Source organism: Mustela putorius, unplaced genomic scaffold (assembly GCF_011764305.1).
Source record: "Mustela putorius furo isolate JIRA1106 unplaced genomic scaffold, ASM1176430v1.1 tig00000145_pilon_pilon_pilon, whole genome shotgun sequence".
Taxonomy (NCBI): Eukaryota; Metazoa; Chordata; class Mammalia; order Carnivora; family Mustelidae; genus Mustela; species Mustela putorius.
The window spans coordinates 29,461,629-29,484,826 of NW_025421294.1; the positions used below are offsets into that span (position 1 = coordinate 29,461,629).

The following is a 23,198-nucleotide window of genomic DNA, read 5'->3' on the forward strand; positions in this document are numbered from 1 at the left end:
GGTTCTGATCTATGATCAAAGGGCTATAGAGTACTATGAAAGCCACAATGGAAAAAAAAAAAAAGAAAGAAAACCACAATGATTTCATCACAAAGGTCAGTTTTGCTGTTAGTCAAAACAAAGCTTTTCAAGGCAAAATTAAAAAGGAGGAAGGTAATATACTTAAAAGGATAAATAAACAACACCAATTAAAGCAGAAGATAAGCTATTCCCTTCACTCAAGGATCTTCAACCCAGAGTAAGGTCTGATACTTTCCAGGTACTACAGAGGACAGGTCTGGACAGTTGTAAGGAAATTCATTTCCAGATCTCCAACTTCCTTCTATGCTTTTTTCTGAAACTGGTAAGCCCTGGAGCACCGGGCTATCTCAGTCAGTGGAGCTTGCAACTCTTGGTCTAGGGATTGTAGGTTTGCAAGGCCCATGTTGGGCATAAAAATTACTTTAAAAAAAGAGCTTTAAAGTTTTGGGGTTTTTTTTTTAAGAATTTTATTTATTTATCTGAGAGAGACAGAGACAGATAACGAGTTGGGTGAAGAGCAGAGGGAGAAGCAGACTCCCCCACTGAGCAGGGAATCTGATGTGGGACTCCACCCTGGGATTTCCAGATCATGACCTGAGCTGAAGGCAGACGCTTAACGGACTGAGCCACCTCGTCACCCCTACTTTAAATGTTTTTTAATTAAATAAAATTGATGTGTCAAGGCATCATTCATTCTCTTCCTCCACCTTCCCTTTCACAGTAACATTTCCATCTTGTAGGAGAAAGCCACATTTCTTAACTCATCTCAAACCTTAACATGGTACTGATTTTTAACAAGTCTCCCATGCACCAAAGGCATAACTGGCAGAGATGGAGTCTCATTTAAGCAAAGCAAGAAATATTCAAAGAAATTCACAGCAAGACTCATTACCTAATCAATCTATGTTAGAATCTGGTAGTGAAAATAGTTGTCCAGTGGTTGTTCAGTGCAGGTGTTATTATTTCTATTAGCACTGCAAATGTCAGGCCACTTTTGACAAGAAAAACATATATAATCTGGCTTGACAGTGAGGGCTAACAAATTTTACAGCAGTTCTTTCCAATAAAGTAAGCAAAACAAATAGGGTAAAAGTGTCTGGCAGCATATTCTTTAAAATCAAAGACAACATAAAATATTTCAGAAATTACATCTTTGATAATTTCATAAATTTGAAGTTTTAATGTCAGTTTTAAAATTTATGAAGTACAAAGTTTTTCAAAAAACTTTTAAAGGTACATATATAAGAAAGTTCAAAGATAACATTAACTTGTAGACATAGAATAACAGTGCTCTAGAACTAACTAAAACAGCAACAGAATACTACCAGCTCTTTAAAAATAATTAAATTAGAAAATAGCTGGGAGGAAAAAAATGGAGACCAACCCTTCAATTTCAGTACCCAAAAATGCTTATATAAAATCTAATTTCATGTTCCCTACAAGCAGTCAACAGCCATCTCTAAAGCAGACTTAGGGGGCACCTGGGTGACTCTGTCACTTGAGTACTCAACTCTTGTTTTTGGCTCAGCTTGAGATTTTCCCTCTCCTCTCCACCCCCCCATCTTGTTCATGAAGGCACTCACTCTCTAAATGAGTAAATAAAAAAAAATTTTTTTAAGATTTTATTTATTTATTTATTTGACAGACAGAGATCACAAATAGGCAGAGAGGCAGGCAGAGAGACAGGGGAAACAGGCTTCCCACCAAGCAGAGATCCTGATGTGGGGCCCGATCCCAGGACCCTGACCTGAGCCCAAGGCAGAGGCTCAACCCACTGAGCCACCCAGGTGCCCCCAGTAAATAAAATTTTTAAAAAATAAATAAAGCTGAGTCAAGTTTCCAGGTGAACTTAATACTTTCTCTTGCAAACATCAGATGCCAACTGAAGCTATATAACAACTTATTCTCAAATACTTAATATTGGGGCACCTGGGTGTCTCAGTGGGTTAAAGCCTCTGACTTCCACTTAGGTCATGATCCTAGGGTGTTGGGATTGAGCCCCACGTCGGGATCTCCACTTGGCTGGGAGCCTGCTTTCCCCCCACCCCCACCGCCTCTCTGCTTACATGTGATCTCTGTCTGTCCAATAAATAAATAAAATCTTAAAAAAAAAAACTTAATATTGAAGAACCTAAGACATAGCATTTGAAAGTTATTTAGTAAAAGGCTTTGTAATGATATGCTCACCATACTTAAACTACTGAACACAGAATATGGGAGGTATAAATATTCTATGAGGAAAAAGAAGTTTCTTTAAAACACTATCATGGCCTCTGGGTGACTCAGCTGTTAAGCATTTGACTCTTAATTTCGGCTCCGGTCATCTACCTATTTCATTTGAGAGAAAAAGCACATGCATGTGCACACAAGAGGGAGGGGGCACACAGACAGAGAAGCAGACTCCCCACTGAGTGAGGAGAGCCCTATGCAGGGCTCAATCTTAGGACCCTGAAATCACTGACCTGAACCAAAGTCTGACTCTTAACCAACTGAGCCAACCAGATAGATGCCACAATAAATTAAAAAAAAAAAAAAAAAAAAAAAAGGCTCAGTATCAAGAAATCATACATGTTTTCATTCTAAATCATAAAGGGAAAAGCTTTTACTAGCTCCCATATTCTTTTTAAAGATTACTACAGCTTCTCCTAAATTGATAAAGTAATAAACTGAGGTAGCATGAACAATTTTTATAAAAAGACGTTTACGTATTATTAGAGGACACCTGGGTGGCTTAGTCAGTTAAGCCTCTGCCCTCAACTCAGATCATTATGTTCCTGAAGTTGAGTTCCCACACTGGGCTCCCTGCTCCATGGAAAGCCTGCTTGTCCCCGTCTGCCTGCCCCTTCCCCTGCTTCTGTGCATGCATGCACATACTCTCCCAGACAAATAAAATTCTTAAAAAAATAAATTACATGTTAATTCAATCCTAGAAAAACAAGCAATAAGGGGAAAACTTAAAGATTTGTTGTTGTTCATTTATTTTAGAAAGAGAGAGGGTGACAGAGAGCATGAGCAGGGGGAGGGGCAACAGGAGAGGGAGAGAGAATGATCTGAAGTGTACTCCCTGCTTAGCTTGGAGCCTGGTGTAGTGCTCAACCTCGTGACGCTGAGATCATGATCTGAGCTGAAATCAACAGTTGAACTACCCAGGCATCCAAAAAAAACATAGTATTTTGCAGTTATATTCTTTGAAAATATTTCACCTATTCATCTATTCAACCCATAGGTAAACACAGTATGAAAGAACTTTCCAGAAACACCTGAGTTTTTCCAAATGGAAATATTACAATAGACATGCTACTTTAAGAAAGTAACAGAATGGTAACGGCTCACGTTACAGGAAAAGAAAAATCAAGTCTAAGGTGGATTTCTTTCATCCTACCATCTTCAAAATACACTGCATGTAAAGACATACAGCCTTATCACCAAAAAAAAGGAAGGCTTCCGTTGAATGTTAGGTTACTCAAGTAGCACTTGGCATTCATTCTTTCCTACTACTCCTTCCATACACACCTTCCTGTATCTCAGGTACAGGAAAGCTAAAACAAAATAAAACCAATAAACTACACTTCCCAGACTTCAAGTTATAGTTTGTATTCAGAATGTAAATCAGTTTCTACCAGTAAGAAGTCCTCTTTTGAGATTTGGGAAGCAAAAGTGAAGGAAAGAAAATTACGAAGTTATCCTTCCACTTCTGATTTAAATGGTAAGCAATGACACAACAAAATCAACGTGATTAGAAGCAATTACAGTAACTTTAGTCACCAGATGCCAGCAAGAAGCAGTCACATCACATATTCAGCATTCCTTTGATGGGTCCCCAGTTTTACCTTCCTGACCTTTCAGCTATGGCCTCATGCTCTCAAACATAATCCAGTGATGGTTCTCTGACTCCAACTCTTCCCAACTATCCAATGATTTTTTTTTTAAAGTATCATATTCCCTGTATAATATCTACCTGAAAATCCCAGAGAACTGTTTGTATCTTGCAAAGAACTCTCACAGATAGACTATGGTTAAGTTTAAAATGTACATGGCTGGGATGCCTAGGTGACTCAGTCAGTCAAGCACCTGACTCTTGATTTCAGCTCAGGTCATGCTCTCAAGGGTTGTGAGATTCTGCCCAGGGACTGGTTCTGCATTCAGGGGGAGTCAGCTTGACATTCTCTCTCTCTCCTGCTCAAGTGATATTGACTGCCATAAAAGCACATTTCAGAGTTGACAGCTGGCTTTTTTTAGTCTTTCAACTGCGGCATAAAGTATATCTTTTAGCATTAGTCCAAAATGACTTTATGTAAAATATAAGACAACTGTTAGGGCAACATACAAAAGTAACATTCTAACACTGAATGATCCTGTCTGAAGGAATTTATCAGTAATACACAATGGGGAGTCCGCTTCTATCTCTCCCTCCCCCTCTGCCTCACCCCCTGCTTATTCCTCTCTTATAAATAAATCTTTTTTTTTAAGATTTTATTTATTTATTTGACAGAGATTACAAGTATGCAGAGAGGCAGGCAGAGAGAGGAAGAAGCAGGCTCCCCGCTGAGCAGAGAAGAGAGCTCGATGCGGGGCTCGATCCCAGGACCCCGAGATCATGACTTGAGCTGAAAGCAGAGGCTTTAACCCACTGAGCCACCCAGGTGTCCCTTCTTATAAATAAATCTTAAAAAAAAAAAAAAATCCACACAAAAAGCTGCTTATGAATATTCATAGGAGTATTATTCGTAATAGCCAAAATATGGAAACAACCCAAATACCCATTAATGGATGAATGGATAAATGAAATGTGGTATATCCATACAACTGTAACATTCATCCACAAGGGAGAATCAAGTGCTGATACATGCTACAACATAGATGAATCCTGAAACATCATGTTAGGTGAAAAAGGCCACTCACAAAAACACACTGTATGGGGTGCCTGGGTGGCTTAATGGGTTAAGCCTCTGCCTTCGGCTCAGGTCATGATCTCAGGGTCCTGGGATCGAGCCCTGCATCGGGCTCTCTGCTCGGTAGGGAGCCTGCTTCCTCCTCTCTCTCTGCCTGCCTCTCTGCCTACTTGTGATCTCTGTCAAATAAATAAAAATAAAAATATTTAAAACACACACACACACAGTATGATCCTTTATATAAAATGTCCAAAGGAAGCAAATCCAAAGAGACAGAAAACAGATTAGTGGTTGCCAGGAGCTGGCGGAAATGGAGGAATGGGGAATAACTGCTAATTTCTTTTTGGGGTGATGAAAATATTCTAAAATTAGACAGTACTGATGATTGCACAACACTGACTTACATGCTTTAAAAGGTAAAATACGTTATGTGAATAACAACCCTAACACCAATCCCTAGGTGCAGAACACACCAACACCAAGCAATTCTCCAACACTACCTGGGTGTCCTATAATTCAGCTCAATCCTGACATACCTAGAGACAGCACCAGGTCCCAGGCATGCCAAAGGCTCAGTCCTACAAGACTTCCCAGCCCTTCCGAAGCCAATCATAACATAAGTCCAGACTGTTACCTGTGCTTCTAAAGTTCCCATGACCCCCTTCCTCAGGTTTGATTAATATGCCAGGGCAGGGGCACCTGGGTGGCTCAGTGGGTTAAGCCTCTGCCTTCAGCTCGGGTCAGGATCCCAGGGTCCTGGGATCAAGCCCCGCATCGGGCTCTCTGCTCAGCGGGGAGCCTGCTTCCCCCTCTCTCTCCGCCTGCCTCTCTGCCTACTTGTGATCTCTGTGAAATAAATAAATAAAATCTTTAAAAAATAAAAAAAAAAAATGGAAATATGCCAGAGCACTTTAAACAAGTCTGAGAAACATTTCAGTCATGAGATTACCAGTTTATTATGAAAGGATGTCATTCTGAAAGGCCAAATGGAAGAGATACACAGGGAAAGGAAAGGGATCTGTAGCTTCCTTGCTCTCCGAGCACATCAATCTCCGGAGCGCCTCCCTGTGTTAACCACGGAGGTGTTATCCTACCCCATCCTCTGGATTTTATGGAGGCTTCATTACACAGTCATGATCGATTAAATCATTAGTGTCTGGCAATTCAAACTCCAGCACCTGGCCCCTCTCCAGGTCAGAGAAGTGGGACTTGAAGTTCCAATAATCAATTCACAGTTGGTTCCCCTGGCAATCAGAAGCCATCTGTATGTGCTTCCCAAAAGTCACCTCAGGAACATAACAAAATACACCTCTCTTAGGAAATCCAAGGGTTTTAGGAACTCTGCACCAAGAAAAGGGAAGACTAAATAGGTTATATCTTATTGTAACTCACAGTATCACACCTATTATCTCGATAAAGCTGCCATAGGGTTTAAAAAAAAAAGAACCTCCTCCCTCAAAAAAAGCCTGAGGATTATTTTCTTAGGCTATAGCCTCAGAGACAAAAATACCAGTCTCTGGGCACCTGGGTGACTCAGCTGGTTAAGCAACTGCCTTCAGCTCAGGTCACAATCCCAGAGTCCTGGAATCAAGTCCCGCTTTGGACTCCTGGCTCCACGGGGAGTCTGCTTCTCCCTCTGACCTTCTCGCCTCTCATGTTCTTTCTCACTGTCTCTCTCTCAAATAAATAAATAAAATCTTAAAAAAAAAAAAAAAGCCAGTCTTTGATATATGTCAAAATGCTTTTGAAAAAAAATAATAATAATAATAATGGGTTCTACAAATGCATACTCCCTCCAGCAATAAATTTAGTACCTTTGTCACTGTACTCAGGTAAATCAGCACCGTTTCTTAAATCCTAAATCTGGTAAGAGAAACTTACTCTTATTAAAATTGAACACTTTTTCCCACATTTTAGTCACTTTTTTTCTCTGCAAAGGGTAAGTTCTCAGCCTTTAAAATACACATCTGTGGGGAGGCTGGCTGGCTCAGTCGGAAGAGTAGGCAACTATTGATCTCAGGGTTGTAAGTTTGAACTCCATGTTGGGTGTAAAGATTACTTAAAAATAAAATAAACAAACAGACTTCTTTATGCATACAACCGTTATACCATAAACCAAAATTACTTTCTTACCATTTTGACCAGCAATAATGAACTTAGTCTCACTCTGTTCTACTTCAGCTTTTAACTTTAAAACTTTCCCTGAAAGTTTTTAAAATAGTCTCAAGAGGGGCACTTGGGTGGCTCAGTCTATTAAGCATCTGCGTTTGGCTCAAGTCAAGATCCCAGAGTCATGGGATCAAGCCCCACATCGGATTCTCTGCTCATCGAGAAGCCTGCTTCTCCCTCTCCCACTCCCCTTGGGTTGCGTTCTCTCTCTCCCTGTTCCTCTCTCTGTCAAATAAATAAATTAAATTAAATAGCCTCAAGAATCACTCCCCTAAAATAGGCAGATTAAAAGGACACTCAATATGAGTTCACCTGGGTTACTTGAATTTCCAGTTTCCTGACTGCAATTCACTTTAAAGTAAAATATCCAGTTGACTCTGGAGACTTTTTTTTTTTAACATTTTATTTTTTTATTTGACAGAGAGAGAGACAGAGAAAGAGGGAACACAGGCCAGGGAGCCTGAGAGGGAGAAGCAGGCCTACCGCAAGCACGGAGCCCCTCGAGGGGCTTAATCCCAGGACTCTGGGATCATGACCTGAGCTGACGCTTAAGGACTAACCCATCCAGTCGCCCCTGGAGATGTTTTAAAATAATATGAAGTGGGGCGCCTGGGTGGCTCAGTGCGTGAAAGCCTCTGCCTTCGGCTTAGGTCATGGTCTCATGGTCCTGGGGAGCTCCGCATCGGGCTCTCTGCTCAGCAGGGAGCCTGCTTCCCTCACTCTCTCTGCCTGCCTCTCTGCCTACTTGTGATCTCTCTCTGTCAAATAAATAAATAAAATCTTTTAAAAAGTTAAAAAAATAAAAAGAGATACAGAGTACAGAGCTTGTGAGCAAGCAGTTTATAAAAAATAAAAAGACACGGTTAAAAAAATAAATAAAAACAAGGTAAGCTAATGAACATAACTGTGATAAAGAAAAAGTCATTTAAATTATACAACCCCTGGGCACCTGGGTGGCTCAGTTGTTAAGCATCTGCCCTTAGCTCAGGTCATGATCTCAGGGTCCTGAGGTCAAGCCCTTCTTCGGGCTCCCCAGTCAGTAGGGAGTCTGCTTCTCCCTCACCCACTCCCCCTGCTTGTGTTCCCTCTCTCGCTGTTTTTCTCTGTCAAATAAGAAAAAAAATCTTTAAAATTATTCAGTCTTTAAAGGACTCTTCATTAGCTTTAAAGAACTACTTTTAGTCCAAAACAGCTACTTGATAAGATTAGGACTGATTTACAAAGCATGGAATATACCAATATATCTGAGGGACTCTTCCACAAGGATTTGCACATACATGAAACAAAATCAAACATTAATACAATAATTCTTTTTAATACAAGAATTCTTAAACTAAAACTTTTTTTCCCAAGAACTTCCTCATTCTTCATTCTGATATATTAAAAAGGATAGCAATATCTAATAAAATTGTCCCAAACCAGATAAAAGCCTTGAATAAAACATATTTTTCTTCTAAAATTATTTTAATATTAAGGCATCACTAGGACTTGGGGCAGACCAAAAAATAGGAACTTATCTACAGCCCCTTATTTTACCCTAGAGCTATTATTAAAATAAGTCTACTGTACACAGAATCACGTACTGTTTTCCTTTGCTGGTATAACACAATCAAGCTATTGTGCAAAGGTAAACGAGCTCTTAAGAAAAATTACTGCTCAAGTAATTTTTGAGTTGAGGTGACTTACCACAATTCTACTCTCCCTAAACACCATTGTTTTTAATCACAACTTTACTTACAGCTTTACCCACTGTCAAACAAAATTTTCACTTTCCAAAGAGATTTTTTTCAAACTGAAGTAATAAAAGTAATGCTTTTATGATCACAGTATTTGCTAAATTGTGTACTAAGATCTTATTTCAGTTTTTAAAAAATGTTGAGGGGTCGCCTGGGTGCATCAGTCGTTAAGCATCTGCCTTCAGCTCAGGTCATGATCCCAGGGTCCTGGGATGGAGCCCTGCACTAGGCTCCTTGCTCAGTGGGAAGCCTGCTTCTCCTCCCACTCTTCCTGCTTGTGTTCCCTCTCTCGCTGTCTCTCTCTGTCAAATAAATAAATACAATCTGTCAGTGAATCAACAAAGTTCAATTTTTAAATTAATTTCCTCAAGAAATTTTAAAATAAATTTCCTCAGGTGCCTATAAGAAAATAATCTCTTTATAGAACTTGGGGGGGAGGGGAGATAAGGGTGAAAAATGGCATGGAATGTCCAGGTGATCGTGGAAGAGACAATAGCAAAAACCTACTAAACCTGAGAAATAAGACCACATCATTTCATTGATTTAGAGATACGGTTCCATAGGGAAAAAATCAGAGTAGCAGGAAGTAAATCATCAGAGACATCAGGTAAGCACTTAGAGGAAAATGGGCGGAAGAAGAAAACAAACCAGGAAAAAAATGAAAAACTGAACTCAGGTATATTTATGTAAATCATTCTGAAAAGCAAATTTTAAAATAAAAGTTATCTAATAATCTAGGACCAAACCAATCCGCTCCACTTCCTTCACCAGGAAAAGAACACCTTACAATGGGTTTAGCAACTCAGTAGGAAAACCAAAAACACCTTCAAAGGCATATCAAGATCTTTTATGCCTGTGTTGGAGCAACCAGTCAAAATAAGGTGTTCAGTTAAGCAATTAACATACACACAAATAACCAGTTTTTACACAATAAAAGAATCTACAAACCATCATCAGATGTGAAGGGAATGCAACTTTGAAAAACAAAAAAGGGACAGCACTAATGTAAGTCACTGAACTGACTTCACAGACCACAAGGAAGAAATTATCTTTAAACCAAAATAACTAATTCTGCTACATTAAATGATAAGAAAAAATGTTCATCAATAGTCAAGCATTTTTATCCATAAAAACAGCAATTTCATATGGTTCCATCCAGTGGTCTGATGATAAATATTTAACAACTACCTCTCTGGAAAAAAGACCCTGACTTACAGCTTTTGTAGATCTCCATGTCATAAATGTCCTACCATAGCCAGTTTCAGGCTGCCAACACAGTGTTACTGAACATGGAGCTGGAGAGATGCAAAAGACCAGCTCACCAGTTCCAACACACCAATAGTTTTTCTACCCAGTACTCTCAACTAAGATTCATCAGAGCAGTTCCTAAATTTTTTCATACTTTCCTTAAATCAGGCTTTTACTTGAATGATCCCATTTCCTACTCCCCTAGGCTAGGAGGCATACATTTCTGACACTTTAAGACATCAATACACTAAAATTCATTCACAAAAAAGAATAAATTTTAAAAAAGAATAAATGAGATTACTACCTTATTTTATTCATTCAACTTTTTTACTAAACACTTATCTAGTGTTATGTATTGTTCTGAGCATTGTTACAGCAAGGAACAAGAAAAAGGAGATCCTTGCTCTCATAGGCTTATGATCTACTTTAGGACACAATTAAATTAAAAATATATTATTTGGGGGCACCTGGGTGGCCCAGTAGGTTAAGCCTCTGCCTTCAGTTCAGGTCATGGTCTCAGGGTCGTGGGATGGTGCCCCACATCAGGCTCTCTACTCGGCGGGCAGCCTGCTTCCCTCTCGGTCTCTGCCTACCTCTCTGCCTGCTTGTGATCTCTCTGTCAAATAAATAAATAAAATCTTTAAAAATACATATTACATCTATCTATCTATATATATATATATATTAATTTAAGGTCTGACAAATGCTATAAAGAAAGTGTAACAGTGATGGGAGGGTGCTATTTTAAACTGAGTGGGGAGGAAATTAGGTGATACTTAAGCTGAGATCTTAAAGATAAGAGGCTACCCTTGCAAAGATCTGGGAACCATCATTTCAAACAGAGGAAACAACTAGTATAAAAACCATAATCAACAAGCAAGACCTGTTTGAGAAATTAATTTGTGGCTAAAGGCAGTGAGCAAACGTAAGCCACTCTGAAAGGCTGTAAGGTCCATATTATATAGACAGAGTGTGAGTGAGTTTGTATTTTCTGGGAGAGTACAGTTTGTATTTTATTCTGAGTAGACTGGGAAGAGTAGTGTGGTAAATCTGTTAAATGAATAAATGCATGCATACTTTCACAACCCCCTAAGAGACTTGGTTGACAGCCTATTACTTATATTCACTTTTCTCAATATGATTATTTTGGTTACTTCACAATCCACCTAGAACTTTATGAAGTTAAAGCAGGCCATCACAGGCCTCAAACTATGAATATACCTGAAATAAATTTAGAGGTTTAACTACTTACTAGTTCAGAAATAGGGATTTTTTCTTCAGAGAGAGAGAGAGAAAGAAAATGAGTGTACGCAAGAGATGGGGGAGAGGGGCAGATGGGGAAGGTGGAGAAATCTTAATCAGACTCCATGCTCAGCACAGAGCCCACCACCCAGTGCAAAGCCCCATGCAGGGCTCTCTCTCACCACCTGAGATAATGACCTCAATCAAAATCAAGAGAAATATGCTTAACAGTCTGAGCCACCCAGGTGTCCCAGAAATAAGGATCTTATTAATCCAATATGGTATTTCATATGTGAAATGGTAACATGAATTCAGATAGACCAAAGTCAAATTCTAATGAAGATTACATAATTACCCTAAAAATAGAACAATTAACTCAAAACCGTAGGGAAACACTTGTTAGTTTGTCATCCAAAATTATTTTACAAGATTTGTATATAAACTTTAAAAAATGTCATGTTTCGGGGCACCTGGATGGCTCAGTGGGTTAAAGCCACTGAGTTCAGGACATGATCCCAGGGTCCTGGGTTTGAGCCCCGCATCAGGCTCTCTGCTCAGCAGGGAGCCTGCTTCCTCCTCTCTCTGCCTGCCTCTCTGCCTACTTGTAATCTCTGTCTGCCAAATAAGTAAATAAAATCTTTTAAAAAAAAGATTTTAATAAAAAAATTAAAAGTCATGTTTTAATATGCAAATTTTTATATTTTAATTCCCTATTTAATATAAGAAAAATATACCAAATCTGACTTACAGATATCACTGCTTAGGAGTTAAAGTAAAATATAAAGCATACACAAGTTTATATTACATCTGCATATTATAAGAACAAACGATACATACCAACACATACATACCCATACCTCTATGACCATGAAAATTAAGTCCGCATTGTGGCCACATGAAATTATGGCCACATGACTTGTCCCATCAGACAAGTCAATCAAGACAAATTACTGTATATTACATAAAAATAGGAAAATGTGGGCACCTGGGTGGCTCAGTGGGTTAAGCCGCTGCCTTCGGCTCAGGTCATGATCTCAGGGTCCCGGGATCGAGTCCCGCATCGGGCTATCTGCTCAGCAGGGAGCCTGCTTCCTCCTCTCTCTCTCTCTCTGCCTGCCTCCCTGCCTACTTGTGATCTCTCTCTGCCAAATAAATAAATAAATAAAATCTTTTAAAAAAAAAAATAGGAAAATGTTTAGATTGGTTTTTGGAGAATAATTTATGCTTAATGCATAAAAAATTATTCATTCAGGAACTTCTAAGCCACCTCTTTTAACAATTTCTTTAAATGATTTTTTAAAGATTTAACCATTTGCAAGAACAGTGTGAGCACGCATGCGCGCGCGCGCACACACACACACACACACACACACACACACACACGGGAGTTGGGGGAGGGGGGCAGAGGCATAAGGAGAGGGAGAAGCAGGCTTCCTGCTGAGCAGGGAGCCCACCAGGCACTCAACTCCAGAATCCGGGGATGATGACCCAAGCCAAAGGCAGATACTTAACCAACTGTGCCACCCAAGCACCCCTAAAAGATTTTTTTCAATCAACAGGAAATTAGACTTATAACTTAGAAAAAAAAAGAGTTTAAAAATAAATTTTAGGGGCACCTGCCGGGCTCAGTCAGTGGAGCGTGTTATTCTTGGTCTCAGGGTTGTAGATTTGAGCCCGTTTTGGTGCAGAGATTGCTTAAAAATAAAATCTCTAAAATTAATTAATTTTTAAAAGGGTTTACAAAATCTTGTCTCAGCATAATGAAAGACTGAAAGTTTGCATTATCATTAATTTCCCCCACACTCCTTTTTCTACCTAAATATTAAATTACAATTTTAAAAATGCATTTATATGCATTCAAGTATTTTTCATTTATAAGCACAAGTATGCTTATAAATACCACTCAATAAAATTGTGCACATTAATGTAGCTAGCTGCTAGCTTACCACAGAACTACAATAAAACTACTTATAGGCCCCACCTTTTCCGAGGGGGTGGTAAACATGCTGTGCAATACAGAGAGAACACAGCATACTAATAAATTTGTGTATGCTGAAAATCTCTCTCTAAAGCTATGACACCTCTGTTTGGGCTCTCTACAAAACAATTAAGAAATACTAAGAATATCCTCAGATAAAGTCGGATAACAGCAACTTACATTTTTTTTAACAAAAGGAGTTTGGCAATAGAAAACCAACCAAGTTTTGGATCCCAAACTCACTTGAACCAATATCCCTGATAAAAGAAAGGTGTAATATAGCCCAACTTCAAGAGCCCAAGTCCATGTAAATTACCAACCCTCAGAATTCTAGAAATAAGCGCACCTGGGCAGCTCAGTCATTAACTGTCAGCCTTCAGCTCAGGTCATGAATCCCAGGATCCTGGGATGGATCCCCACCTTGGGCTTCCTGTTCATCGAGAAGCCTGCTTCTCTCTCTCCAGCTTCCCCTGCTTGTGCGCATGCTCTCTTGCACTCGCGCTCTCTTTCTCTGTCAAACAAATAAATAAAATCTTAAAAAAAAAAAAAGAATTCAAGAAAGCCCAAAAGAAGTACGGAGCAAGCCAAAGATAGTTTAAGTATTGTCACCCTACTTCCAAATCAGCCTTTTCTTTTTATTGCGTTTACTTTACCTCTCTGTTGCTTTCCTACCTCCTCTGTCCATAATCATTTCCCACTGTTTTCACTTTCCATACACAAAAATTAATCTAACATACTTTTTCTCCTTGTATCTAAAAGTCTTTACTTAATTCTTCTAGGACTACATGGTTTTAAGTGAAATACTTTTAGTCAAAATACTTTTGGTTAGGGGCGCCTGGGTGGCTCAGTGGGTTAAGCCACTGCCTTCGGCTCAGGTCATGATCTCAGGGTCCTGGGATCGAGCCCCGCATTGGGCTCTCTGCTCAGCAGGGAACCTGCTTCCCTTCCTCTCTCTCTGCCTGCCTCTCTGCCTACTTGTGATCTCTATCGGATAAATAAATAAAATCTTAAAAAAAAAATACTTTTGGTTATACAAACATGCATAAAAGCTGTCTTCAAAGACATGAATAACAAGATAAGCAGTCACTCATTTAGCAAATGTAAATGCCCATCATGGGCATGTCTCTGTTAAAAATACTGGATATTCTGCAGTGAATAAAAGAAAGCTCTTTCCCTAAGGATACAAAAGCAAAACTGTGCTTGGCAGGTTCAAGAAAGCTCAAGAACACCCATATGCCTGGCATGGAATAAACCAAGGAGAAAGTAATAGGACATATCATCAGAGAGGTAGGAGGCACAGATGATGGAGGGCCTTGGAGGCCCTGTTGTATTCTGGCTTTTGCTCTCAGGAAAGCCACTGAAGGATTCTGATCATCAAAGTAACATAATTAAACTTCATTTCAAAAGGATCACCCTGGATACTGTCCTGAGAACAAAAAAGAGCAGAAGCATCAAAGAGACCAGGAAAGAGACTGTTAAAATAAAATAGGCAAGAGATGATGGTTGCTTAGAAAAGAGTGTCATGAGTGGTCTTATGATAGATTTTAAAGTAAATACAGGACATACTTTCATGATACGTTATTTTGAATTAGATGTGGGGGTGTGAGAAAGTGAAATCAACAATGTCTACAAGGGGGCGCCTGGGTGGCTCAGTTGGTTAAGTGACTGCCTTTGGCTCAGGTTCATCACCCTGGAATCCCAGGATCAAGTTCTGCATCAGGCTCTCAGCTCAGCAGGGAGTCCACTTTTCCCTCTGACTCTTCCTCACCCCCGCCCCGCCTCGTGCACGCTCTCTCATTCTCTCTCAAATAAATAAAATCTTAAAAAAAAAGAAAAAAGTGTCTACAAGGTTTCAGTCACAAAAAACTAAAAGATGGGATTGACACCTCTAAGATGAGGGAGATGGGATAAGAACAATAATTGGGGTAGGAGAGAAAGAAAGATGAAAAGTTCAGTTTTGACTTATGAAATATGGGATACCTAATTAGGAATGTCGACTCAAAAGTTGGGTACACATGTGTGGAGGTCAGGAAAGAGATCCAAGCTGAAGAGAACATTTTTAGTTTGAAATATATGGTAATTCTAGCTAGAGAATAGGATGAGATTACAAAGGACTACATATAAATATAGAAGAGACTTAAACATAGAGCTCTGGGACACTGCCTATTTTTTAAAAGTTGGGGCTACAAAAAAGAATCAGAAAAACAAACTAAAAATAAGTAATAGTGTCCCAGAAGCAAAGAAAAAAAAAGTTTCAAAGAGAAGAAAATTATCAACCATGACAAATGCTGCTGCTGCTACATCAAGAGGATTAGGACTGAAAACTGACTAGGGAATATATCACTAAGGAGGTCATTAGTAACCTCAATAAGAGTAGTTAGGGTGATGGAGCGCCTGGGTGGCTCAGTGGGTTAAAGCCTCTGCCTTCGGCTCAGGTCATGATCCCAGGGTCCTGGGATAGAGCCCCGCATCGGGCTCTCTGCTCAGCAGGGAGCCTGCTTCCTCCTCTCTCTCTCTGCCTGCCTCTCTGCCTACTTGTGATCTCTGTCTGTCAAATAAACAAATAAAATCTTTAAAAAAAAAAAAAAAGTCGTTAGAGTGAAAAAGAAAAGAAGATAAAAGAAAAAGAAAAAAAAACTGAATGTAATGGATCCAAAAGAGATACAGAGGACTGATGGCCATAAATAAGAAAAATGTGGTGTTGGGGGAGGTTTGTTTGTTTTAAAGATGGGAGATAGTTCAGCATATCTCTACACAGACAGGAATGATCAAGTAGAAATGGCAAACAGGGATGACGCAGCTCACTGGCAGGCAGGAGCCTGGGATGAATACTGAGGCAATGTAATGTCCTTGACCAGAGAAAGGCAAGATGAATGAAACCCCTGTTCATGGCTTAAGCTAAAATGCAGGGGGCACCTAGGTGGCTCAGTTGGTTGAGCATTTGCCTTCAGCCCAGGTCATGATCTCAGAGTCCAGGGATCGAGCCCCACGTCGGGTTCCCTGGTCATTGGGGAGCCTGCTTCTCCCTCTCTCTCTGCCTCCCACTCCCCCTGCTTGTGCTCACTGTCTCTTTCTCTCTGTGTCAAATAAGTAAATAAAAATCTTTAAAAAAAAAAATGCAGGAAGTGTGGGTATAAATGCAAAAAGAGATTAAAAAGTTTCTTCTGATTGCTTTCATTTTTAATATACAGGAAGCAAAGTCATCAGCTGAAAATGCAAAGAAGTGAGAGAGTTTCAGGAGAGATATAAAATAGTCACTTAGGGGAGTGGGAGAGTGATTCAATCAACAAATGTACTAAGATTACAGTAATGGGGCACCTAGCTGACTTGGGCCGTGGAATGTGTGACTCCTGATCTCAGGCTTCTGAGCTGGAGAGCCATGTTGGGTGTAGGGATTACTTTTAAAAATTAAATATTTAAGATTACAGAACTGTAGGAGCATGAAGAACTCTCCTGAATTTACAGGGAGATGAGGTGATCATTGGTGTTTTTTTCCCTCAAGTCGCACTCAAATGCCATGTACAGGCTAGACTAGATGGAGAAGGGGTGGGGGGCAGATTGCTAGACGAGTACAGTAAAGAAGTGCGACAGAGAACTGAGCGTGTACAAAAGTAAAATCTGTAACAGAGGACCACGGATTCAAAGCATGGATATGGAGAAAGGAGGCTTGGGACAGTACATTAGCAACATGCTATAGGTCCCAGACACAGAAGTCCTGTTTAAGTGGGAATAATTAACAGAAAGAACTGGAAAGGTACAATGTTGAGATCTGAGTGGAATGCACGGAACTGCATATTATGAAATAATCTTAGTAAAGAGCAGGTCCAGTTAAAAAGTAGTCTTCACAGAACTACTGTGAAGACTAAAGCAAAACCTCTCCTTAGGCACAGTGAGCCTGCAGATGAGAGAAACTGGAAGATGAAGGGATAGTAATGGAAGAATTATATCACAAGAATTGTAGCTGGAAGGTTCCCAGCCATGGAATCCCCAAGAAAACCATTTCCAGCACTTCTGGAGAAAGTCCACTTTGAACAACCTGCCTGATTCAGAAGGCACCAATGCCAGAGCACAAGAAGATAAGCCACATTAAAAACATACCACCACCACCACCCCCAATTCTCTCTCCCCAATGAGTTAGACCCTGGGCAGCTGAATGGACAGCACAGTGATGCTAGTAAAATAAAAGACACCTACTAGGACTCTTGCTCCAAAGCAGACTTCTAGGACTCAAGAAGTTCTGAGCCATAAAGAGAAGTTCTGAATTATGTAAGAGTTTTAACACTGATTATACTGAACTGTACCTTGTAATGACTAAAGTAAAACTATCATTGACAAGTAAGAACAAGAATTCCTAAACGCTCATCCAGAGGCAGGGAAATATTTACTCTACAGCGACAGTTTGAAGGTACAGGAAGAAAGTTGTTTTCTCCTTAAGTTTTATCAAGTCCCATCCACTGCACCTACCAGTTCCACAAATACCCTTGGGTTCTCACCATATGTAAGTACAAAATATATACAATTCTGAATATACAAAAAATTCAGTTTTGCTTTATTAAGCAAAAAGTGGAAGTATATTATTAAGCTACATGGAACAAAATGATTTTATGTGTTACTAAAAGATGCTTACAATAATCCAATCAAAGATTTAACAAATTTTAGCATGAATTTCTAATGGCGTAAAATATAAAATAAAAATTTAAGGGCACCTGGGTGGCTCAGTCATTAAGCGTCTGCCTTCCACTCAGGTCATGATCCCAGGGTCCTGGTAACCGAGGCCGGCATCAGGCTCCCTGCTCGGAGGAAAGCCTGCTTCTCCCTCTCCCATTCCCCTGCTTGAGTTCCCTCTCTCGCTGTGTCTCTGTCAAATAAATAAATAAAATCTTAAAAAAAAAAAAATTTCAGTGCTCATCATTTAGTCATTTTCAAAGATACTTAAATTTAACATGCAGTTATCTAATGCTTTCTAGGAAAAAGAGAGAGTTTGTTTTACTGTAATCCATTTTGACTAAAATACATTTGCAGGTATTTTATGGTGTCATGATAAAGATAGCTTATTACCAAGTCTTTTGGCTTTCAGTTCAGAAACTCCCTTTGGATGGATTCCCATAACTCTTTCAGCTAAATCCTGCCCTGTTATTTGTTTGTATTATAGAAAAGTTCCAGTATTCTTAAGCTTTGAGGTAAGGCAGCAGTATGCATGAAGTTAATTATTAACAAGCTAAATTTCAAGTTTTTCCACACAGTATGGGGAAAAAATCAGGATAAATTCCCTCACCCAACTAATAAGTAAGAATTAAGGATAAGTACACATTTCACTCAGTTCTTCTCAAGAATGTACAGAGAATCCATAATGTTCCTCTCAAAAACATCACTAACAATTTTCAGTACAATGCTAAAATATTTCATGGGGACTGAGATTAAGAACACTATAACAGATGAAAACCAATACACATTTCCAGTTGTGAGGGAAAAAAAAAACTTAAGACATGTTAACAAAAGTACCCCAGACTCATCCAAAAGCAGACGAAAACCTAAACACTTCCAGAAAGTGACACCTGAGATATAAAAAAATTTAATAGTAACCTGTCCTAGAGAATAAATGTGACAAATTACTTACAAAGCATTTTGGAAATGTTTTTATACACATGCTAATTGATATTTTAATGACCTATACAAAAATTAGCACAGCTGCAATGTTTTTATGGGCATCATTCTTAAATCACTTTATTAATTACATACGATAAAGGAAACACTTTGCAAAGCATTCTGAAGGGTCTTAAAAAAACCAACAAACTCCCTACTCCCATCCTGTCGCACACACACATACCCTGAGGAAGAAAGCATCATTTCAAATCTGCAACAATTATAAAATGGGATGATCCTGGAATTTATTTAGACTCAAAACATTATAAACTATTCTGAGATAGAAATAATACTATGGGGGCGCCTGGGTTAAAGTGGGTTAAAGCCTTTGCCTCTGGCTCAGGTCATGATCTCAGGGTCTTGGGATCGAGCCCCGAATCAGGCTCTCTGCTCAGCGGGGAGCCTGCCTCTCTGCCTGCTTGTGATCCCTGTCAAATAAAAAAATTTAAAAAAATTTTTTAAATTTTTAAAAAAGAAATAATACTATGAAAATATAGTATTTTTTAAAGGTACAAAAACATAATCATGGGTTTGGTTTTTTTTAAGATTTATTTATTTGACAGAGACAGAGCAAGGCAGCACAAGCAGGGGGAGTGGTGGAGGGAGAGGGAGAAGCAGGCTCCCCGCTGAGCAGGCGCAGGGCTCAATCCTATGATCCTGCTATTACAACCTGGGCCAAAGGCAGATGCTTAACCTACCAAATCACCCAGGTTTCCCATGGGTTTTTATTTCTTGAAAAAATTTTAGTATTTCTCTATACTGTTGACTGTCAGGAGCTCTGATGATGAAGTTCTTAACCAAATACAATACACCAAGCATTTTATTCAACGTATCACACCTTGCTTACACTTTCTTCAACATCACTATTATCATCTACTACACTAGGTTTCTCATCAGCACCAGACTATCAACAGTATATTGTCAAAGTAACTCTTCCTACAATAAATGTACATTAAAAAAATAATAAAACAAAACCCTCTACCACTAAAATTTGAGATTACTTTCCACATTACTCCCAGGCACAACCACAAAAAACAAACAGCCAACATAAAAACCTGAAAGTACATATTATCTTCAATAATGTATAAGGTGTTAACAAGTCAATCTACCTAAACTGAAATGCCATCTATGAAAAAATTTATTAATCTACATTATTTTGTAATGCTCAAAAAAATGACACTGGGACACATCAATTTGGCCTTTGGATAGGCCAAATAAAAAAAGCACTTTAAAAAAAAAAAAATCCCATGGGGCGCCTGGGTGGCTCAGTTGGTTAAGCGACTGCCTTCAGCTCAGGTCATGATCCTGGGATCGAGTCCCACATCAGGCTCCCAGTTCCACAGGGAGTCTGCTTCTCCCTCTGACCTTCTCCTCACTCATGCTCTCTCTCGCTGTCTCTCTCTCTCACATAAATAAATTAAATTTAAAAAAATTTTTTAAATCCTATATATTTAAGACAAACGCACACAATGCAACCTTATGTTCAGAATAAATACTACAAACAGCATTCTCCTTTTAGTAAGCAGTTCCATCACAGTCGCAATACTAGGGGGAAAGTCCAAATATGGAACCACAAATTCTCACTAGTAGTCCTTCCCTTTTCACCATGATTAAGTCAATACTGTATTTATCTGTAAATAGCGACTAAAAAGTCAAAATAAAACTTCCAAATAGGTGCTTTATTTAAAACATTTCTTGTAGAAAAGTAATCCACTGTTTCTCCTTGGAGAATTTAAAAAATAGAAAATACTGTATAGCAAAGATTATTTACAGAAAACAACCAGAAGTACATTACTCTTCTATAAACACACTGTACCAAAATCATCCACTATGGAAGGAAGGGAAAAAATTAGTTTGTTAAACCTTTTCCTCCCTTCATTTTAAAATGTAGACTGATTTTATTAAACTGACAATAAGAAAATGCAAACCAATAATCTCAACCCTATGAAGTTACTTATTAACCTTTAAATAGCCTGTTAGGGATCCATACTTCCTGCACTCCACTTGCCAGCTTTCCTGTAAGTAGGCAGTAGGGGTGTAAGACAGTCCTTACTGGCAACATCGATAATAAGGAAAGAACTTCACGCTCAGGTTAAAGCGATAATTGTGGGGTTTGTTTGCTTCTAGAAACTCAGCAACCAACACAGGTGCCAGTACATAATGGGTACTTAATGAACACCCGCTGAATAAACGGTAGGGTTTAATTAGTGTAACATTAGTTTTCTTTTCCCCCTAACTTTAGAGAGCCTCTGGCTCAAAAAGCAACTGAAGACCATGCCACCATGCCCCGCCAAAAGCACATAAACTTATCTATTCATAATGAAATAGACTTTGGGTGTCTCAAAAGAACAAAGTACAATCCAAACACCTCTTCTTTAATTTCTGTTCTTTCAAAAGAAAATCAGAAATAACCCTTGTCTTTTTAATACTTATTTTTTAAATAACAGAAAATGTCTACCGACTTTTCCTCCAAATGAAAAATTTCACATTCCAACTACACTTCCTACACTTGTAACATTGATAATAACTGATCATCAACACTACATGTATGGTGGGTAAAAATTTTTAAAAACAGCATATAAACAGAAACTGCATGTTGTTTCCCAACTTTTGTTCCCCCTTGAGTCAAGAGGGTTTGTGCCTAAATTTTTAAAAGCTGTGAAATCAGTTTTCACGTTTCAAGATTCGTTCATTCATTCAAATATTTTACTGAGCACCTACTATAAGCCAGACGCTTTAAACAAAATGTCAGTTCTGTAAACTGAACATCAGCACCAAATTCCCCTACAAAAGTTTATCATTTGAAATAACAGCAACTACAGAGAAATTCCAATGTTGTTTCAAGTACACATGAAATCGGCCCACCGGGGCTTTTCGGCGATAAATGGGGCATCAGACAGCCGCTACCTACCACACCCGTTACCAAAAATCACAACTGAAGCGGCGAAGGAAGGACAACCTGTACGAGTAACACGAGCTCCTCCGTGTAGGTGGTCAGGCAGGGTTTTCTCTCCGGGGCCCAAAGAGAAGCGAGGCGAGACCCGCGGGCGGAACGCACCGCCCCCCGCAGGAAAGAGCTCCGGCTCCGCAGGCAGGGGTGCCCGCCCCACCCCCGAGCTCACACCTGGAGGACCCCGGCCCTCTCCGCCGGCCCTCCGCCCCTCCCCTCCCGACTCCCAGACCTGCAAAGTTGGGGGGAGGGGGTCTTTTCATTTCCATTTTACATCAGGCTGGCGGTTGGCTCCCTCAGCCGCCCGCCTGTCGTCAATTTTGAACTGAGCATGTAACCATTTCTCAGAAGGAATGGAAGAAAAAACCAAAGGCAGGGTCCGCAGCAAGACCTCGCCCAGACCTGAAAATGGAGCCGCAGGCTCAGCCCACAGCCCGCAGCGCGCGGGGGGCAGGGCCGGGCCGCGCTCCCCACCGAGCCCTCGGCGGCGGGGGTTCGAGGCTGCGGGCCCCCGCCCAGGAGGCCGCGAGGGCGAGGTGTGGGGGCCGGTGCACGACCCGGGCCGGCGGGGCACTCACCGTCGCCTTTGTCTGGACCGCCGGCTCCAGCCGCAGCCGCTCTCGGTGCCGGCTCCGCGGCTCCTGCCACCCCCACGCCCGCAGCTGCGCTCCCCAGCGCGCTGGCCGCTTCCTGGCCCCTCCCTCCCCGCCCAGGCTCGCGCGCGGGCGGAGCGAGAGGCGGCGCGCGCCCGGAGAGCCGCGCGAGGACTGCGCCGCCGCGCCGGCCCCACCCCCTGCCCCGCCTGGGCGTCGGACTGAGCCAGCTCCCCCGCGACGCGCAGCTCCCTGCAGCTGCGCGGGCTAGGAAGCCCCTTCCTAAGCGAGAGGAGGGCCGAGAGCTGGGGCTGGAGCCCGCGCGGGAAAGGACGCGTCGGAAGATGGCGACCGGGGCTGGGTGGGAGCGCACGACAGCCCCTCCTCGCCCTCCGCCCGGCGGCTGGCAACGGCGGCTCGCGCTCCCACCCCGAACCGCGCGGAGGGGCGGTGCCTGCGCTCCTAGCGGGACCGCGGACGCTCCCAGCTGGCCAGGCTAGGCGCGGAGTCCGGGCACCACTTGTCAGTTGGAATTGTTGGAAACATGCCCTGAAATCCTCGGACCACCGCTTTTTATTAATGTAAACGTCAGAATCGTTGAATCTGTCCTAACTGGCTTTCACGGCCTAGAAGTTCCACCTGACATTTGAAAAGTGTGAAATTACTTGTCTCCTGGAATCTGAGCCTTCTTTAGCTGTGTTTTGTATCACCCAGAAATCAGTAACA

General features: G+C 40.7%; 1 long non-coding RNA gene across 5 annotated transcripts in view; it reads right to left on the reverse strand.

Annotated features, from left to right (window-relative positions):
• CDC42SE2 overlaps positions 1-22,603 on the reverse strand; it is a 116,633-nt gene extending 94,030 nt beyond the window's left edge. For 4 of the 5 annotated variants that reach the window (XR_006605377.1, XR_006605375.1, XR_006605376.1 and 1 more), the window contains exon 1: positions 22,458-22,602. This is a non-coding gene — a long non-coding RNA (CDC42 small effector 2). Of the gene's footprint in view, positions 1-22,457 lie in introns of all 5 variants that reach the window. The other variant, XR_006605378.1, reaches the window with a different exon arrangement.
• Between the last annotated feature and the right edge of the window lie 595 nt (positions 22,604-23,198).